This window comes from Sminthopsis crassicaudata, chromosome 6, assembly GCF_048593235.1.
Source record: "Sminthopsis crassicaudata isolate SCR6 chromosome 6, ASM4859323v1, whole genome shotgun sequence".
Lineage (NCBI taxonomy): Eukaryota > Metazoa > Chordata > Mammalia > Dasyuromorphia > Dasyuridae > Sminthopsis > Sminthopsis crassicaudata.
Genome location: NC_133622.1, coordinates 2,369,591 through 2,391,483, shown reverse-complemented (window position 1 = coordinate 2,391,483; position 21,893 = coordinate 2,369,591).

Below are 21,893 nucleotides of genomic sequence, written 5' to 3'. Positions count from 1 at the left end.
CATTGTATGTGTATCATTGTGTGTGTGTGTGTGTGTGTGTGTGTGTGTGTGTGTGTGTGTGTAGGGGGTAGACATAGTGACAGCAAGACACGGCGATGGCAATGCATCTGAAGGCCGAGGGTTCCCAGCCAAGGATCTATAAACTTGGTTTTAAAGCAATTTTTATAATATTATTTTAATTTAACCAACTTCTCTTGCAATTTTGTTTTACTCAAAAACATTTTTTTGGGGGGGAGGCTTCACTAGCCTGTCAAAAGGGTCCCTGACTCAGGCAAAGCTAAGTGCCCACATTCTAAAAGGGTCAAAGTAGTCCCATGCTGAGTTAGGATGGAGGGTCCTGGGTTCCACTACTGATTCTGTTACTAACTTAGGGTACAATCGTGGGCATGTCACAGAATCCAGACGTATAGGGACCACCACCATAACCTGAGCTAACTCATGTCCAAAGAATAAGAGTGCCCTGGGACTATGGGTCCTCTCTGAGATATCTGGGATATCTCTGGAGATAATGGCTCCCCGCACCTACCTCACTGAGTTGCAGTACCAGTTCTCTGGGAGACATTGTAGCTGAAAGCTCTTTTGGAAAATATTAACAAAATGCCTTTTCCAAATCTAACTCTGCTGTGGTTATTCCTTTTTGGCCATCTAGAGATTCCAATAACTGGCTCTGTTGTAGAAAATGAAAGGTAGCTCTCCCTGCTCGTAAAATAGGACCTGCAGGTCTCTGAATCAGCTTACTTTTAAGGACTAGTAAATATGGGAGCTAGATTTGGACCAGGTCTCTCTTCATGCCAAAACCAGTCAATTTTACACTCTGCTCCACTTAGAGACATGCTGCTAAAATACTTAACAACCAGCTTCTCCCCGCAAAGCAGGAAGGATCTATTTTAAAAGTTTAAATCTGCATTGTTGAGATTTTTTCCCATCAGTTTCTTTAGTTTAAACAATCAACCAAATAAATCAAACTCTGATTTGTAGCATTTGCCAATTTCTAGGGCGTAAAAATAACAATTTAACAATTGGCTTTCAAGAAGAGTTCTAGTTTCATATTACACTACATTCCCTCTCAATTTGGAGGATAGCTAGATGATTGGAGCACTGGGTCTGGAGTCAAGCTGACTTGAGTTCAATTATGGCTTTAGACTTCCTAGCTGTGGCACCCCGTTCTCCTCAGTTTCCTCCACTATAAAATGGAGATATTAATAGCATCTTCTTCCAAGATCATTATAAGGATCAGCTGGTTTGTAGGAAGAAGTATACAGAATTAACCACTACAAACACAATTCCTTTATAACCAGACCTCTATTGATAAGCCCTTCCTCTTTGTTCTGTTAACCTTTGAATGCTAGACCCATAGGATGTACTAGAAGTCTGTCTAAGTTGTAAGCCCTTCAGTATTTGAGCCCTGTTGGTACAGTTTGGAGAGCCCAATGCCACAGGAAGCATCGGAAGAAATTGTGTTTGATTTGAAAAAGGATTTGGTTAGAGCCGATGCTGTGCATCTTTAGTGAGTCATTCTATTTTCAGGGCTTTGTGCTTGGCAAATTCAGGGTTGACCTAAGGAAAAACTTACTAAAGGAGCTGGATTTGGGAACGGGATGAGCTTCCTGGAGAGAGAATGGGTGTTCCCTCCTATCTGACTGCAGGGCTTCAGGCAGACCCTGAAGGGTCACTTTTTGAGCATGTTGTAGAAAAGATCCTTCCTCAGGTTTGGACCAGATGGTTACTGAGGAGGCCTGGCAGAAAGTCAAAGATGAATGAAACATGGCGCCAGCCCTTGAAGGAGGGACAAGACTCTCCCATAATTAACTGTAGTGGAGAGAAGAAAGTGAGAGGTACAAACATGAGAACCAGGGGAGAGGTACAAACATGGCCCAGGATTCTGGGGGACAGAGAATGCTTTGGATGCTTCGCATTAAACAATCCCTGGAGTAATGACAGCATCCTAGACCAGAGCGGAAATGTCCCGGGTTTGTAGGTCCAAAGGATGGACTACACTGCCATATTAAAAACAAGCAAACAAACAAACAAGCATGCAGTCTGTACCCCCAGCCAAAGGGAAGAGTCATTCATGGCTCACCAGTGCGCACTCCTGCCAGCCTCTGCCTACCGGAAAGCAACTTCCCAGTTTTCTCTTTCTCTCTCCTTCTCCCTCCTCCACCCAAAGGTCCTTGTTCATACGGGCTCTGGGCTCTTTGGGCTTGGGGTGAATGGAGTCTCTGGCGTCAGAGGTTCTGAATCAGCAGTCACCTCTGTTGTTCACTGCTGTGTGTCCGGGGAAGTCACTCGACCCTCTCGGTTTCTTCATCTGTAATGAGGATTGGAAAGGATCGGATTAGCTGCCCTCGGAGCTCACTTTCAGTTCTCCATTTGGGAGCCTCTGGTCTTCATATGCGATTGGATTTTACAAATGGATTTTACAGCTAGAACAGAACATCAGGACTACCTGGTCCAAGCTCCTAATTTTATAGATGAATAAACTGGAAAGAGGATTGCCTCAGTTGGGGAACGGCTGAGTAAATTGTGGTATACGAATGTTATGGGATATTAGTGTTCTATAAGAAATGATCGGCAGGATGAGACTTACAGAAACTAATGCTGAGGGAAGTGAGCAGGACTAGGAGATCGTTGTACAGGGCACCAACAAGACTATCCGATGATCAATTCTGATGGACGTGCCTCTCCTCAACAAGGTGATTCGGGCCAGTTCCAAAAACTTGTGATGGAGAGAGCCATCTACACCCAGAGAGAGGCCTGCGGGCACTGAATGTGGATTTACTGAATGAAAGTAGTTTCACTTTTTTGTTGTTCTTTACTTGCTTTTATTCCCCTCTATTTTTTTTCCCCTTTTTGATCCGATTTTCTAGTAAAGTATGATAAATGTGGAAATATGTTTAGAATAATTGTACATGTTTATCCTGTATTGGATTACTTGCTGCTAGGGGAGGAGGTGGGAGGAAGGGAGAGAGAAAAATTTGGAAAACAAGGTTTTGCAAGGGTGAATGTTGAAAACTATCTTTGCATGCATTTTGAAAATGAAAAATCTATTATCAAAAGGGAGGGAGGGAAGGAAGGAAGGAAAGGAAGGAAGAAGGAAAGAAGGGAGAAATGGAGGAAAGAAGGGAGGAAGGGAGGAAAGAAGGGAAGAAGGGAGGGAGGGAGGAAGGGAGAAAGGAAGGAAGGAAGGAAGAAAAGGAAGGAAGGAAGGAAAGAAGGAAGGAAGGAAGGAAGGAAGAAAAAAAGGAAGGAAGGAAGGAAGGAAGGAAGGAAGGAAGGAAGGAAGGAAGGAAGGAAGGAAGGAAGGAAGGAAGGAAGGAAAGAAGGAAAGAAGGAAGGAAGGAAGGAAGGAAGGAAGGAAGGAAGGAAGGAAGGAAGGAAGGAAAGAAGGAAAGAAGGAAGGAAGGAAGAAAAGGAAGGAAGGAATAAAGGAAAGAAGGAAGGAAGGAAGAAAAGGAAGGAAGGAAGGGAGGGAGGAAGAGCGAAAAGGAAGAAAGTAAAATAGGAAAAAAAAAAGTCTGTGTGCCCCCCCCCCCCCCTTGGGAGTCAGTAGCGGAGCTGAGAGTGTGTCCCATGCTTACATTTCACAGGGGCCGGTGGAAAGCTCTTGCCTTACCCCAAAGAAGGGGCTCCAGGGAGGGATTCCAGGCCTGGGGCAGGCCGAACATATTTGTGGTTGAGCAGAGTTCTGAGCCTCTTTTCTGCCTCTACACAGTTCTGCCCCTCACATAGGGCCTTTACCAATGGCCTAATCAGTCATAGGGCACCTTGTCTGTCCCGTGGAACCCTGTGTCGGGCCGCCGAGGCCCTGGGAGAGGGGCCCTCCTCCCAGACCGCCTCCTGGCCGCTGCTTTGGGGAGAGGACCGGGATTCCAAACCTGGGAGCGGAGATGGGGAGCCCGGCGATTCCCACGATGAAAGGAAAAGGCCCGGCTCCGCAGCTAAATGGCTATGAATCCCACTGCGCCTTTGAACGTCCGCAGGGTGTCAGAGGTCACTTCCATGCCCTGGCTGAAGGCAGCAGGAAGGGCGGCCTCAGTGACCCCGGCCGCCGCCTCAGACGGGCGCGGGAATCCACCTCCGCCCCGGAGGGCCAGGCTCCGGGAGCCCAAGCGCCAGGCGGGAGACGGGAGCAGATGCTCGGAGGACGCACACAAGGGAGCCCGTCCAAAGGCGAGGCTGCGTGGGTGGACAGAGGGAACAAAGGCCGGCCCCTTCCCAGCTGCGGAAGGATCGCGGAGGGAGAGAGGGGATGCAGGGGGAGACCGGACGAGCCCAAAGCGGGGAAGCCGCGGCCGAGCGCAGGCGGCGGGCGCGTCCGCTCGGTGCTGGGACATCCCGGCCCGGCTCGGCCCGGGGAGCGGTGCAGGAGCGCAGACGGAACCAGCGGAGCGCTAAAGCGGTCAGGAGGGAAAGAGACCGAGTGTGGTGGCCCAGGAGCCGAGTTCAAATCCTGTCGGTGATGCTTCTTTCTTGTGTGACGCGCGCAAATCACTTCATGTGCTGGTGTGCTTGGGGAATTCTCTAGTGCTTTAAGTTGGGAAAGCGGTCCCTGTAGCAATTGAAAGAATTTCTCCAGCGGGAACTCCCTGTGCCCTGAAACCCCGAGTCCGTCCCCCCTCGCGGCCTCCCCACCCATTGCTTCTGTCTCTCCAGCTCTCTGTGTGTGATGTGGGCTTTCACTTTACGCATGACAAGGGACGCGAGGTCTCCCCAGACTACTCCCCGAGGCTCCGTGGCCCACAAACGATGAAGAACCCTGGGCCAGGAACCCCGCGCTAGGTGTTGTCAGGTGCTTCAGGCGCATGGAAGGATTCCCCGCGATCCCAGAGTGCAACACTGGAATCAAGGCCTGGGATTTGTAAAAAGCCACTTGAGGAGGGAAACCTTGCAGCCTGCCGAGGCGTGAGCCCCCTCTGCATGCGGTGGGTTCCGCGGGGCTTGGGTCAGTACTAAAGCGGGGGCTGGCTGGAGCGCGGAGAGCATTCCTCTTGGAGGGGACGGGCCGCCCGAGGGCCGCAGACGTCCCTTCCCACACTGACGCTGTGGTAGCCAGTCAGGCAGTGCCTGCGGGGACCAAGCACTATTTTAAACACTGCGTTTTAAAGGCTAGATTGACCTGCTCTGGAGGATCTCACAGTCTAATATGGGACAAGCCACCTGCAGGATGAACTGCAGACAACCCACAGGGAAGCTCCACCAAGGCTTCTTGTAGAAAGTGGGATCTTGGAGGGAATAGAAGGAGGTCAGAAAAGCCAGGCAGGAGATGGAAAAGGAGAGAATCCGAGGGATGGGAGACAGTGAACAGTCACGGAATGAGGAAATGGAGAATCCTGGGCAGGCAGGGCGGCTGGTGACACGAGATCCTGGAGGTCCTGGGGGTGGGGGCAAGGACAGTAAGGTGCAAGGAGGCTCAGAGGTAGGAAGGGTTATGAAGGGAGTGGAGGATTTTAGCTGGATGTGGAGACCTGAAAAGAAGCAGAGGAAGGTTTTCTTCCCATCCATTATGTGGATTGTCCATAGGAAGTGTGTGGGGAGTCAGGAACAAAAAGGGAATAAACTAAGAAAATGCTCCAGGGCTGTTTTCTGCCCTGGTGAAGGGTCTGTCCACTCCAGGGAGATCACACAGGCAGGCAAGAAGCTAAATGAGATTCACATCCGCAAAGCACTCTGGAAAGTGGGTAGGTATTTGAGTGCATGATTCCTTACAGGGGAGCACTATTACATCCACATCCACACACAGATAGCAGACTCCCGGCTATACATGCACTCACCCAGACACACACACTTTAAAACACCTAGTTTCTGACTAGCTTAGATCCAAACTCTGCTTAGAACCAAACAATTTTCTTTGCCCTTTTAAAATGCTCCAAGATTTTGAAGATAGAATGTGTTTCAGGCTGTAGATAATTACTGCACTCTACCTGGTGTTGTTTTTACAACAAAACCAACCACCAAATTTCTTTTTATGGAGAGGGGAGAGTGGGAGCATTGAAAATTTGTCCTAATGCTCCCCTCTTTTCACAAAGGAAATCAGGGAGTCCCTAGGGGGTCTGCACAGTCACGCCTAGTTTAGTGGAATGGGAAGACCACAGAACTGGGGTTTAGATCTGGACTCTGCCCTCTACTATCTGTGTACAACGGTCACGTGACGAGACCACTAAGACTCCATTCCCTAGGCTGCAATGAAAGGACTTTTCAGCTCCAGTCTCTAACGTCTATGTGGTATTCCATCCTGGTTTAGCCCTGTACAGCAGGTCAATGAACTTTCTACTACGTCATCCTTGATCTCACAGAACCACTCATCTGGTTCTTTCTCTCACCCAATGGCTACATTCAGATTGTGGAGTGTCTCAGTTGTCTGCCTGAGGGGCTTAGACCTTATCTGGGTAACCTGAATTGGCTAAAACGAGGAACCGCTTGGAAGGAAGGAGGCCAAAATGGAGGACGGCTTTAGACTTGGCATTAGAGTAGAAGCAGTTGGGAGGTTGGGGGATTCTAGCCTCCATATTTCAGGGCTATATTAGCAGCTGGAAGCAAAGGGCACTGAATCCGGACAAGAACTGGAGAAAGTTGTCTCAGGAAGTAGGGGCCCTCTCGTGTTCTGGGGGATCTGGGATAAAGTAAGCGCCTAGCATCCTTACCCATCTTATTGAATCCAACACATTTACTAAGCATAATTGAACATTCCTAAGCCAAACACTTGAGGTAACAATTAACTGGGCTCTTAACGTCCACAGGCATTGCCTTGAACAGGCAGTGGATTTATGTCTTGGGGAGAAGCAGCCTATTAGCTCCAGCAGTAAATCTCTCGGGCCTGGTGTGCAAAGTGAATTTTAATAAAATCATAGGCAGAGCCAGACTGGGGCAGCAGATTTCCGGATAGGTGCCAACATTTGCAAGCAATTAATCCAGACATATGGGAAGGAGGGGTAGGAGAGACTTGTCTCTTAGGGCTCTGTGAAATGCCCTGGGATTTAATGAAAACTCTGAAGGGCTAGAGCAAAGAACCAATCGACCGGGCAGCTTCACAGCTGGAGAACGGGAGATTAACCCAGCGGAGCGGTTATTAAGAAGCACAGCAGTCTCAATGGAGTAGCCATCCGCGGACTCATCACCTTCTGGGTTGAGCTACTTTCAGAGCACTCCAAGATTCACCATCACAAGTGTAGGAACTTCTGTGTTGCAAATCTTTGGAATTTATTTTCTAATTAGCTTTTCTTAGGTGAAGAGATCTGCTATCAGTCAACAAACATTTACTTAGTGTTTACCATATGCCATGTATTTGTGTGTGTGTGTGTGTGTGTGTGTGTGTGTGTGTGTACAAAGAAAGTTAAAAACATAATTCTGTCCTCAAGGAACTCACACATATATGGTGCAGATTAGAGGGAAAGCACTAGAGTTGGATGGAGGAGGCAGAGGGAGGTAGATTGGGAAAGGCCTCCAGCAGAAAAGGAGGATTTGATCTAGTCTTTAAGGAAGCCAGAAATTGGAGAGAAAATACAAGTGAAGGCACAAAGACTGGGAAAGAGAGGATGGGGCCAGCTTGTTGAGGGGCTTTGAAAGCCAAACCGAGGTTTTGAGATATTTGGTCACAGACATAATTAGGCCCTTTCACTTTTTAGTGAAAGATCCTACCTGTATTTTAGGAAGATCACTGATGGACTGAGTGCAGTTTACCATGGAACAGGGAAACTTGAGGAAGGGAGAAACCATTGCAGTCCATAAAGCATGATGTGATGAAGGCCTGAGCCAACCAGCAGGCTTCTGGGTATTTGTACTCCTTATGACCTCAACAAAGTTGATCCCATCCTCACATAATAGTATTTGTACTATTAGCATTTGGAAAAAGAGATAATGGCAAAAAGCTGTTTTGGATTTAGTAACCCTTTTAAATGGATTTTTATTTTTATTAATCACAGCACCATTGGGAAAGTAAGGATACATATATGTATGAGAGATTATTTACTTGGTCTGCATGTTTGCGTATTTGTGGATTTGCATGTGGATTCCCAGAACACTCTGTAATAACCCAGAGTTTGGAAACCACAGTGTTATTCTTATGGAAAAGTTGGAGAGATGTGAACTAGATTAAGTTGCAATTAGATGAATTTGGAAATGGTTGAATGGGCAGACTCAGAGTCCTCGTAATGGTTCAATGTCAACTTGGAAGGAGGTCTTGGTGCTGGGCCCTGTGCTGTTCAACATTTTTATCAGCAACTCTGAAAAGGCATAAATGGCTTCCTTATCTGATCTCCCAAAGGCCAAAGCTGGAAGGCCAGCTTGATTTAGAACTAGGGTCCAATAATACTGGATTTCTGAGTCTTATCACGTCGATGAACTCAGTTTCCTCATAAGTGAAATAAGGGGGCTGAACTAACTGACCTTGAGGCTTTCTTCTTCCCCTAAATCTGATTCTGTAAACATTATTTTTAATCTAATATGGTAAGTTACAAGGGGTAAATGTAAACTCTTACTTTGAGTCCAAGGCATTGCCTCCCTGACTACTCCTGAGGGTGGGCAAGTAGGGTATCAAGGTCTTCTCCTAGTCCCTGAATTTGAAGTAACGGGGGCTATCAGTAAAGCTGTGACAGCCATCATCAAGAACCTGAAAGTCTGTCTTGTAGAAGAGAGATTGTGTTCCCTTGTGTCTCCATTTGGGGTTTTCTCACAGCGATACAGCCGTGGCTGGCCATTACATCCTCCAGTTCGTTAAACTGAGGCAGCCAGGGTGAAGTGACTTGGCCAGAGTCACACAGCTAGTGATAAATTCGTACTTGGGAAGAGGAATCTTCCTGACTCCAAGCCTGGCACTTGGGGCACGGTGCTGCCTGACTGCCCCCCAACAATGAGAGCAGGGCTCTCGGGTTGCTGTGGACTCCCTCTCTTCAGGCACAGGCCAGATGATCTTCTGGGTATTTTGAGGAAGAAATTCTTTTTTTTTCCTGTCTGAGTTGAAATCAGTGGACATTGAGATTTCTCTGTGTAAGTGCTTCATGGATTGCAATGGTTTCTCCTTCCTCAAGCTTCCCTGTTCCACTGCATCCTCCACTCAGTCCATCAGTGAGCTTCCTAAAGTACAGGTGGGATCATGTTAACCCACCCTACCTCCTCCTTTCCTGAACTCCAGCGCCTTCTAATTATGTCCGCAACCAAAAATTTGGAAACCTCAGTTTGGCTTTCAAAGCTCCTGAGAAGCTGCCCCCATTCTACCTTTCCCAGACTTAATACAACTTGATTGTACTCCTCACTTTTACTCACTGGCTTCCTTAAAGACCCAGATCAAACCCTCCTTTCCACCCGAGGCCTTCCCAATCTACCTCCCACTGCCACCTCCACTGCTAGAGCCTTCCCTCTGCCTTCCTATGTAAGCATAGATATCAGATCTCACCTATAAAAGGAAAGGATTCATTGGCTGTAGGGCTGGAAAGCATCTTAGAAATCGGATCATTTTACATATGGAAAAATGGAGGCCCAGAGAAATGAAATGTCTTGTCTAAGGTTGCAGAGCTGGAATTCAACTCCAGATTGACTGACTGCAGAGACTCTCCCCTGCCTGTCTCACTTCAAGTCCCACATCTCCTTGGCTTCTAACAACTATGGCACGCCAATGTCCGGGGACCAACTCACAGTTTGGATTTTTACCTCTCCCCTTTTCCAATGAATCCAAACATTTTCCTAATCCCAACGTGTAGAGTTCACAGTGGATGTTTATGAATAATTAATCTAACAAACTGTCAAGCTGAGAGCATAGGAGTCTTCTCCACTGACACTTACCAGCTTTGTGGCCATGGCTAAACCATTTCACCTCTCTGCCTCAGTTTCCCTCCCTGGTAATAGCAGAAAATTGTCACAAATGATATATTTTGCAAGCTTAAAAACCCATAGAAATGAGGGTTATCACTGAGTTTTTTAGAATCGTACCTTAACCTAGTAAAAATAAATAAGGAAATTATTAAGCACCAAAGCCACCACCAACTTATTTTTTAAAGTCAGACCAGAATTAAAAAAAAGAAAATTAAGTCAGATCAGAATTCATCAGTACAAATGAGTTTACAACAGTCACCTTGAGAGACGGGGCGCTTCTTCCACTAACATGATTGTTATTGCTCCAAGAATTGAAGCCAGAACCAGGTCCAGGCATTTTGGGTTTGTCTGTTAGGTTCTCTGGAGGTTACTCTGCATTATCTAAAAAATGAAAAGCTTGGTTTACTCTGGGAAGAGATATTTAAAGCTAAAGAGACCTCAGGGGCCACTAAACCCAGTGGCCAGATGGTGGTAAGAGGTCAGATAACTCTGTCCGAGGAACACAGATGGTGTCCGAGATGCGATTTCCTGACTCCATGGCTACTGCTCCATCAATTACACCATTCTGCTGCCATGCTGTATTGTCAGAGCCGTGAGATAAATTTTCTGGAATCAAGGGTAGTGCTTTGGAAAAGCTTACCCCTATGAACCATGGGCTAGGAACCTCTTCCCTTTGCTGAGCCCTAGTTCCAGCTCTGGCTGGAATGATCAGATTCCCGATCTTTCCCTGGGGATTCAACTGTTTCAGTTAAACAAACATTTGTGTATTAACCATTGACCATGTATAAATCCATTGAGTATACAAGATTCAAAGTAAAGCATAAGGACAAATTTCCTGTTCTCGAGGACTCTATTGGAAAAATCCAACAGGAACCCCTAAACCTGTTTTCCACTGTGGTTTTGCCCTCTTGGCCAGCTTGTTTTTGTTCCCCACTCTTTTACATAAATTAAATGCCTTAGCATTTTTAATGTTCCCATAGAACAGCTCTGTTTTTCTTTGTCAGCATCAATTTTTTCTCCTTCCCCACCCCCTCATTCTTCCTTTCCCCAACAATCTATAAGTTCTTCTCTGAGGCTGCAACTTGCCAGTTCTTCCTTGGCCCCCATCTTGGCCCAGGGTCCTCCAGATCTTTGGCTGCCATCCATTCTGAAGCTGGTGGCAGCTGGGTCCCCTCCTCTGCTCTCCTCCTGGAACAGGTGTTACTCCTCTGGTATCCCACACTTGCTATTTGCTTTCACTAGCAGCTTGTCAGATAAAGCCTTCCACATGACATCTCTGCTTTGCCCTAATTCTCCCATTTGTTGCCGACCCTCAGGGACAGTTTGAATGTCCTTGTCTTATAAATCATCAACTTGTGTTTTATAGAGACAGACTTCCTTCGATTTGTCTTTGTTTAGGGAGGCAGAAAAGAAGAATAGCCTGAGTCTACAGACTGAGTTTGGAGTCTTTCTCTCTCTGACCTTGGGGAAATCACAGAATTCTGAAGTTCACCTGCAAAATGGGTTTTCACAGGAATATTATGTATTATTTGTATGATTTTTTCTGGTGAGTTAGGCAGGAGAAATAACATTTTTCCATTTTATAAAAAAGGAAGATTTAAGTTGAAAATGCCAACAGAGTCAGCTCTCAAGAGAGAGCGAGGCAGCAGCATGGTGTGTTAGCAAAATAATCATGAACAGCACAGCTGAGTTTTCTTCTTGACTTTGACCCTAAGTAGCTGTGTATAACTATTGACAAGTTGCCTGTGTACCTTGATTTTCTGTACCATGATTTTATTGTTGATAAAAGGAGACGATTTATATAACAGAATCACAGGATGTTTAGAAATAGAAGGGATGTCATCTAGACAAGTTTTCTAAAGTATTCCCTCTATAACACCCAAGAATTGGTTACTTAGCTGCTTGAAGACCTCTATTTTTGGGCCATCCAACCTCTCCTAAAATATCCCACTCCGTTTGTGAATAAATTGTCAAAGGTAGGGTTAGATGGACAGGTAGGGGGAAAATATAACATTAATGGACTCTTGGAAGGACCAACCATTCTAGAAAACAGTTTGGAATTAGGTGAGAGAAATTGCAAAGCTATTCATATTCTTTAAATTTATGCACCCACCCACCCACATCCATAGCCTTAAAAGAGCAAAAATAAGAGAGGAAAAAATAACTTGTTTATAACAAAATATTCCTTTTCATGGTAGCAGAAAACTAGAAACAAAGTGAGTGTCTGTTCAGCAAATGGCATGAATGTAATGGAGAATTCTCCTGCAATGTGAGATGACAAATGTGAGGATTCAGGGAAACATGACTCATCTGACTATTTCATTGTGAAGAAAGTATAACCAGGATATCTCCATGTGCTATGATATCAAAATGTAATGAAAACATAACTTAAAAGGTCTCTGAATTCAGAACAATTAACATTTATATGGTTCTGTAAGATTTGCAAAGTGCTTTACGTATATATAAGTTCATATCTGGTCTCAAACACTTCTTAGCTTGTGACCCCAGGCAAGGCACTTACTTCACTCTATTTGCCTCAGTTTCCTCCTCTGTAAATGAACTGGAGAAGAAAATGGTGAATCACCGAAGTTTCTTTGCCAAGGAAATCCCAAATGGGCATGGGAAGAGTTTTATTTTATCTCCCTTCACTGATTGCAGATTTCAGTCCTTCCCTAAGAGAGTAACTAGTCCTCATGAGTCACTGTGGGCCCCCCAAAACTTCCTGTGGGGATCAACTTTCTGGTGATGAGTTTCCTTTTACATGGACAGATTGGTTCTCGGGTGACAGGTCCAGTTTGTTTGGTGCCCACACTGAATTCAACTGAACAAGCACACTTGCTGTGTGTAGGATACTGTGCTCCGTGCTGGAGATACAAAGACAAAATACAAACAGTCCTTGCTAGGGCTATGTGACAAGAACATAGATAAGTATGGTACAAGGCAGAAGGTGATAAGAACAAAGGTCCAGAGAAGGTGCTGTGAGAAATCTGAGAAGGGAGAAGTCCCTTTTAGCATATGCTCTAACCTTCCTCATTTGACAGGGCCTAACAGTGTTCTGGTAAGGCTCTAGAGGACCTGGAGTCATCCTCAGCATCCTCAGGGAAGAGAGACTTGTTAAGTTGGCTCCACTAAAATTTTGAAGCTTCATTTGACCTTCCACCAGGAGTGCAGACCTTCTCTTTTCCTGCTGCTACAAGAAAAAGATCAGTTGGAGAATTGGTGGACACTAGAAACCCTGAGGACAGTTCATGGACTTGATTACTGGATGACCTGGAATACAATTTACCTTTGGAGGCCAAGAAGTCTCATGATATACAGAATACAGAGCTTGCCTTAGAATTGGGATGTTCAAGTTGTGCCTCCAAAGCATGCTGGCTCTGTGACTTTAAGCAAATCATTCAACCTCTCAGTGTTCCAAATTACAGAGCAACTTCCACAAGTTGGGTTCCCTAAATGCCATTTTTCCACACAGAATTGTGCTTAATTTGTGAAATAAATTGTGCCTGCAAGAAAGTAATTTTCATTGCTTTTTGGTATAGCATATATCAATTTGTCCTCATCTTTCTCACTGATGCATTCAGACTGAACTTTCTAGTTATAAGATCTTTCTCTTTCTGTTGACGTGCACCCAGTTCTGGGGTTTGGAAACTACATTTCTGGAGAACACCTTTGACGACATTGTTTTCCCAAATAAAGTATAGCCATAAACTCAATGGACTGCTTTCCATTCAATTTTATGTCACAATCTGAATAATAAATATTCTTATTCTATTTTTTCCCTGATTAGATTATTCAGGCTGATCTCATTCAAGTGGTTGTGGGTCTTACTGAGAAAACTATTGAATTCTAGGATTTAATGAAATTAGTAAAAAATTATTCGCAAACAAAGCGCAAGGAAGACTTTGCTTTCAGTAGAAATGTCCCTTCTATTTGGACTTTACAAAGGTTGTCCTCTATAATAGTAATTGGGAGAGTTTATGTCTCATTTACTTCTTGCCTTAGAGGATATTGGTTATCAGAGGAAAAAAGTTATTTCCGTGGATGCCATCTATCAATGGTTCTTACAAGATTATAAGACATATATGGGAGAATCCTTATTAAACGAGGGTCTTCATTTTATGCTATTGAATCAATTTTTGAAAAACATCACCAAAATTAAAGGATATTAATTTTCTACACTTTTCAGTCACGTGTGTGATTGCAAAGATATAATCTGTAGTAGCAAAAAATTAGCAAAAGCCTGTATCTTTCTCTTATTTTCATCAAGGCTAAAATGAATAGATCATTTTCTTAAATATTTATAGAGGTAGGAAAGTTTTTCTAAATAATATGATATAAAGCCTTTTTCATTCTTTTAGTATGCTATTTTTGGAGATACATTTTTTTCCTGAGGCAATTGGGATTAAGTGACTTGCCCAGGGTCACTTAGCCAGAAAGTGTTAAGTATCTGAGACCAGAATTGAACTCAGGTCCTCCTCACTTCAGGGATGATTCTCTTCTTTTGCAATATCTTGAAAATTAATCCCCTAGTGCTTTGAAAATAGATTTCTTCTTTATATATCTGGATGTGGGTTCTTATAAGCATTTTAAAAATTTCATCTTAATAATAATTTCATGCAATTTCAACTTCTATGATCAAGAGCACAATGTGGCTGGAAATATCGACATCAAAAGTTGTCGTTCTAATTTGGAACTGTGCTCAAAAAGTTATCAAACTGCGCATACCCTTTGATCAGGAGTGTTACTGCTGGGCTTAGATCCCAAAGAGATATTAAAGAGGGGAAAGGGACCTGTGTGTGCCAAAATGTTTGTGGCGCCCTCTTTGTAGTGTCCAGAAACTGGAAATTGAAGGGATGCCCATCAATTGGAGAATGGCTGGGTAAATTGTGGTGTATGAATGTTATCTACACCCAGCGAAAGAACTCTGGGAAATGAGTGTGAGCATTTCCACTCCCTCTGCTTTTGTCTGCCTGCATTTCTGATTTCCTTCTCAGGTTATTTTTACCTTATGTCTAAGACTGATTTTTCTTGTGCAGCAAAATAACTGTATGGATATGCACATATATAACATAGATTTTAACATATTTAACATGTATTGGTCTACCTGTCATCTAGGGGAGGGGTGGGGGGAAGGAAGGGAATAGTTGAAACAAAAGGTTTTGTAAGGGTCAATGCTGAAAAATTACCCATGCATATATCTTGTAAATAAAAAGCTATAATAATAAAAAGTTGCAGTCCTGCTTCCATGAATCGTAAAAAAAATTACTATAGAAATAAAGACAAATCTGCTTTATTTTTCTTCTATTTGTTATCCCACCAGTATCACCTATCAGTGCTTTGGGAGAATCTAATTTTTTTTAAATTTTTTTTTATTATATATATATATTTTTTTATAATATTATCCCTTGTATTCATTTTTCCAAATTACCCCCCCTCCCTCTATTCCCTCCCCCCGATGACAGGCAATACCATACATTTTACATGTGTTACAATATAGTCTAGGTACAATACATGTGTGTGAATATCATTTTCTTGTTGCACAATAAACATTAGAATCCGAAGGTACATGCAACCTGGGCAGACAGATATTAGTGCTAACAATTTTCATTCCCCTCCCAGTGTTTCTTCTCTGGGTGTAGCTACCTCTGTCCATCATTGATCAACTGGAAGTGAGTTGGCTCTTCTTTATGTTGAAGATTTCCACTTCCATCAGAATACATCCTCATACAGTATTGTTGTTGAAGTGTATAGTGATCTTCTGGTTCTGCTCATTTCACTCAGCATCAGTTGATGTAAGTCTCTCCAGGCCTCTCTGTATTCCTCCTGCTGGTCATTTCTTACAGAGCAATAATATTCCATTACCTTCATATACCACAATTTACCCAACCATTCTCCAACTGATGGACATCCATTCATCTTCCAGTTTCTAGCTACAACAAAAAGAGCTGCCACAAACATTTTGGCACATATATGTTTCTTTCCGCTCTTTAGTATTTCTTTGGGATATAATCCCAGTAGTAGCGCTGCTGGGTCAAAGGGTATGCACAGTTTGATAACTTTTTGGGCATAATTCCAGATTACTCTCCAGAATGGCTGGATTCTTTCACAACTCCACCAGCAATGTATTAGTGTCCCAGTTTCCCCACATCCCCTCCAACATTTGTCATTATTTGTTCCTGTCATCTTAGCCAATCTGACAGGTGTGTAGTGGTATCTCAGAGTGGTCTTAATTTGCATTTCTCTGATCAGTAGTGATTTGGAACACTCTTTCATGTGAGTGGATATAGTTTCAATTTCTTCCTCTGAGAATTGTCTGTTCATATCCTTTGACCATTTATCAATTGGAGAATGGTTCGGTTTCTTATAAATTAGGGTCAGTTCTCTATATATTTTGGAAATGAGACCTTTGTCAGAACCTTTGTTTTTAAAAATATTTTCCCAATTTGTTACTTCCCTTCTAATCTTGTTTGCATTAGTATTATTTGTACAGAAACTTTTTAGTTTGGTGTAATCAAAATCTTCTATTTTGTGATCAATAATGATCTCTAGTTCTCCTCTGGTCATAAATTCCTTCCTCCTCCACAAGTCTGAGAGGTAGATTATCCTCTGTTCCTCTAATCTATTTATTATCTCCCTCTTTATGCCTAAATCATGGACCCATTTTGATCTTATCTTGGTATATGGTGTTAAGTGTGGATCCATATCTAATTTCTGCCATACTAATTTCCAGTTTTCCCAACAGTTTTTTTCCGAATAATGAATTTTTATCCCTAATGTTGGAATCTTTGGGTTGGGAGAATCTAATTTTATCGACCCTTACACCCAAGTTTTCTTTAGATTGTTTTCACCTGGTCTGAGATTTGTTTTTGTGGAAGATGATACTGGTCACATTTTCCCCCCATCATCCTGTAGACTATTTGGTAAATTAATTTGGGTAATGCTGTCTTTGATTTCCTGGCCACATCTCCCATGTACTAGAAATTCAGAGCAGTGTCCGTCTTGGCTTCCCTGTTAATTCTTAGCGTCATACTGTTCATTGTAGATGGGATATCCCAGTAATCATATTTCCTTTCTAATCTTTCTTTTATGTTTCTCCTTCTCTATTCTAACTCCACATGATTTCTCAAAGAAAGGCAAAATTGTTCATTTTCCTCTATCTCATGCTTTGTGAATTACAGTCGCCTTCACTTTCCCAACATTCTATCTTACCATTTATCTTGGTCTATCAGGAATTAAATGACAGGAATCCTTTGGCTCCCATAGTCAGTCTCTCCTTCATCCCCCCACTTCTATTTCCCTATCCACCTATTCCCTCCTCATCAAAGGTGGATTTCAAATAGAGGATGAAATCATTACTTTGGTTTGGACCACTTTGAGTTTTTGTCTTCCAGTTCTGCTTGTAATTTTACTTCCCATAGGCTTCAAAAATATTTGGTACTGCTTTAAAACGAAGAAAACAGACCATTTAAACAGATCAGATAAGCAAAACTTGGAAACAATTATATGTTTAGAGTCAAAAGTAACTCATTTTACATGAAGAGGAAACCAGAGCACATTGATTTTAAATGATTTGCCTAAAAGCACACCCTGAGTGAGGATCTGAATTGTGATTTGAGTCCAGGATTTCCAAGTCCAGTATCCTAGTTACCATTTCATGTATTTTGTCAATCTCTAAAATCTACTGCTCCAATAATCCAAGAATGCGAACTTTTGGGGAGAAATGACTTGCTCTATAATGACTTCTGTGGAAATTTAGAAACAGCTTGACAAAATTAGGTTTATACTAGAATCTTACTTGGACCAGTATCCTTTTGAAACTAGATCTACATATAAAAGGTCAGATCCCTTAAAAAGTGGAGGAAAACAAACAGATACCTTTTATAACCATTGCTAGTGAGAAAATTCTTGACCATAAAGAGGGATAAGGAGATTAAAAAAAAGATAAAGTAGTCATTCTGACATGAAATTGAAAAAGTTTTGCTGGAACAAAATCAATGCAACTGCCACAGGAAAAGAAACTTTCAATTGAAGGGGGAAATCTACTAATATAGCTAGGTCCTGATTAGTCTAAATTATGTATCCCATGAAGTGGTCACATTATTTGAGTTTGCACTATTCAAAGATATGTAAAATGGTCATTAGTTCCAGGCCAATAGAAATATGTAATGAAAAAATTTTAAAATAAGTTTTCATCTGTTTACTAATATATTATAACAATGAAAAATAAGAAAATCTAGTTCTGATTAAAGTTTATGATAGTAAAAGAGAAGTTATAGAAAGTTATAGTTATATATATATAGTTATAGAAAGCAAAATTTAAAAAATTCATGAACATCATACTTAAAGTCTACTATATTGATACAACATCATTCCTGTCTTCAGTATTTTCCTTTCTTTAAGTTTTCATACATAGGCTGACGGATTTAGAAAGCTTTATCCACATCTTGTGCTCACATTTCTCACACAATGAACCAAGTATAGTTGGATGACTTGGGACATTATCTAGAATCAGTCATGTTTTAAATGCTGTATGATTGTCCTTGAAATATTTTTCAACAACAGGGATAAAAATAGCTTGAAAATCAGTCTTCAAAAATAGTTTTGTTTACCATGCTTTTTTTATTTGACCAATAAAGAACTAGAAGCAATCCAAGTTTGTAGCATCTCAGAACTCAAGGATTTTGAGACCAGTAAACAAGCATTGCCTTCTGCATTATTATCATTGTTCAGTCATTTTCAGTCTTGTTCCACTCTTTGTGACCCCCTTGAGTTTTTTTTTGGCAAAGATACTGGAATGGTTTGTCATTTTCTTCTCTAGTTCATTTTACAGATGAGGAAGCTGAGGCAGACAAGGTTAAGTGTCTGAGGCCAGATTTGAACTTATGATGAATCTTCTTGGCTCGAGGCCCAGCACTCACTTTATCCACTGCATTACCCAGTATGCTTCTGTATTATGTTTCAATAAAAGTGTAGGTGATCTTTAGGCAGTCCAAATTCAGGTTAGATTTTTAAATATAAGTGGAGCAGCTAGGTGGGCGTAGTGGCTAGAACACTAGCCCTGAAGTCAAGAGGACCTGAGTTCAAATTTGACCTTAAACACTTAACCCTTACTAGTTGTGTGACCCTGGGCAAGTGACTTAATCCCAATTGTCTCAGAAGAAAAAAAAAGAAAACATAAGTTCTGGAAATCATCCTTTTCCAGAATCAATGTTTCATCAACATTACACATTTGTTGATCAATGATTATTTTATTTTAAGTGTCATGTTCTATAGCTACACTGGATGCTTCTCTAATAAATTTAACATTATTCAATTGAATTCAGGGTTTAAGGCAATGGAACCAACGAATGTTTTGCAATAACATTTTCTTCATTCTCCAATTTATTTCTCACCTGTTTTCCACCTCTTATTCTAAGCACAGCAATCCATTTAACAGCGCCACTGCCTTTGGAAAGGACATGAGAACTGAATTCATCTAACTCCCAGATCAAAATTCTTCCTTGCCCATTATCTCCCTATCTTTATGTATTGTTCCACAAGAATATACATTTCTTGAAATTATAGATTTTTTTTGCTTTTGTTTTGAAACCTCTATTCATAGCACAGTACTTTGTATTCAAACTCAGGCCAGTCCAATGAATGATTCAGACTGGAGTTTAGCATTCAATGAGACACTTGCAGATCATAAAATACAATAAAAAAATGACTTTAGTCATAACCAAGGATAAAAAGGGGGAAATTCTTAAGGTTAAAAAAAGATAGTAATTTAGATAAAAATGCTACTTTCTTCTGCCTGCCCATTCACCACAGCAACCACCCATGCTAGGTCAGAAAAGTGCTGTGGCAGATCATTGGGAATTATGCTAAAACCTCAAACACCAACTACCCATAGGCTGAGACTCATGCCTCTGAAGGCCAGGAAGCCAAACCAATAAGGATCCCGTCATTAAGGGAAAACCCGTTCAACTTAAAACAGGTGCTGCTACCACCCCCATGCCCTGATTCATAATAATTGAATGCTTCATAAATATTGTTTCAATTTTCATTCATTCATAAAATATTGGTAATAAGCAAGGCACAACAGAGATTTTAACATGGGGGGATATAACAGACACTTGGTATGATGTAGTTTATTTATTATGGTATCTATATGGAAAGACACAATTTATTGAGAACTAATTTAAAAAAAGCAATAATAATAACTCTCTTCAAGTGAAAGTCTTCAAATAGAAGCTGGATGGCCACTTTTGGAGGCATATTATAGAGAGGTTTCCTCTAAAGATGGTTACTACAGTTCCTTCCAACCTGAAAATTCTGCAATTCCCCACAACAATAAGTGTTTGCTAAACTGAATTTTATAAAATTGAATTTTTCTTTTTATTTTGAACTTTAAAAAAATCAAATAAGGTGAGCAATTTATAGAGAGAGAGCAGAGCAGAAAGAAAATGACATATATTATTGAAAATTTGCAACTGATCTAGCTTGCTTCTCTTTCAAAGTATCCAGTATCACTATATTATTTTTAGAGATGTTTTAGGTGTCTTTTTTTCCAATAATCTTTTTTGTTTTCTTTTGTGCCTTATTTAATGCTTCAATAATCTGATTTTCTGATTTTTTTTCTTTTTTCAGTGTGGTAACCTTATCAATGAATATTGTATAAAGCCAACCACAGAGAGCATTTTGGGAAACAGACACATGGAAGTAAGTAATTCTTAATCTTTTGAGGAGTTCATGAACAGCTCTGAGAGTTTGGTAAAACCTACAGAAGACTGCTCAGGATAACATTTTTAAATGATTCAAATCAAATCAATAAAATTACAGAGAAAATTAATTATACTAAAATATACCTCTCAAAATGCTTTAAAATAAGTTCATGCTTTCCAGATTAAGAATACTCAATTTATCCAGAGTCAGTAAAAACCATTCTTTGCCAAGGGAACAAGTTCCTTTCATTCATTCATCAAACCTTTTTAATGGACGCCTAATTCATGTACTATATTATGCTACGGGGAAAGAGAAATGCAGGAGGATCAGTAAGGGTCAGGGACGGCCACCCTCAGAGAGCTTGTAGTCTAGTCTGATCATGCTACTTCTGTAAATCCTTGTCTTAAAATCTCCGGTCTGGACATTGCCAATGGAGATGGAGCGTGGGCTCCTTTTCCATCAATGAGTGGTGACTTAGGTTGCCAATATCTGTCCATGGATGGGAGTCCCTTCTGCTTGCTTGACAAAGCAGTGCTGACTCATGGCTCTTGATGGTCCTCTCCATGTATAATCCTAGACCGTACTTACAAAACTGCTGGACACCGACCTTCAGAAAGCTGAGATAGTCAGAAAAATAACCCTGAAGTTCCCTCGAAGTAGTCAAAATATTCCCACACCAGCAACTTTCTTTAAAACAAAACAAAACAAAACACAAAACAAAGTGTCCCCAGAGTTCATAAGACTGCAAACGTTCCTCTCTTAGCAGTTTTTTTTTCTTTTTTAATAGTAGGGGTAGTAATAATAAACAGTGAAAAATCGTGTATTTCAACAACAACAGAAGCTGCCTAAGAAGTGTAATTATACCCTAATAATTGTATTGCAGCATAGGATTTATAATTACTAAATGTGTGATAACTGCTTCTTAAATGCCCATGCTCTTTAAACAACTCAATTTATAATTTAAAAAGCTGACACTTCGAGGAGTGTTTTATTTTATCTTGTCTGAAATAATGGGAGAGTAAGTTATTGAAAACCTTTATTTTTCATTAGCCTTAAATTCAACGACAATTAATGTGCCCAATTTGATTATAAACTGCACAAATTAAACAATAAAGAGCTGTCTAATGAGAAATTAATTATGAGGAAGAGAAGAGGAGCTGGGCTGGATAAAAGTAATAAGTTACGGCCTATGGCAGGCTATGTCAGGTTTTAAAGGAGACAAAGGGCCCTTTCCTCAATGTGTGCCTGAGCTGATAGAGCCCATCACAGATCAGTTGATCCAGAAGCCATAACAGCCTGGTAATTGAAACTGCCAAAATCAATAGTGCTGACAACCTTAATTAAATTAAATATGTCTCTGATGAGCTCCAACCGCCCGGCAGCAG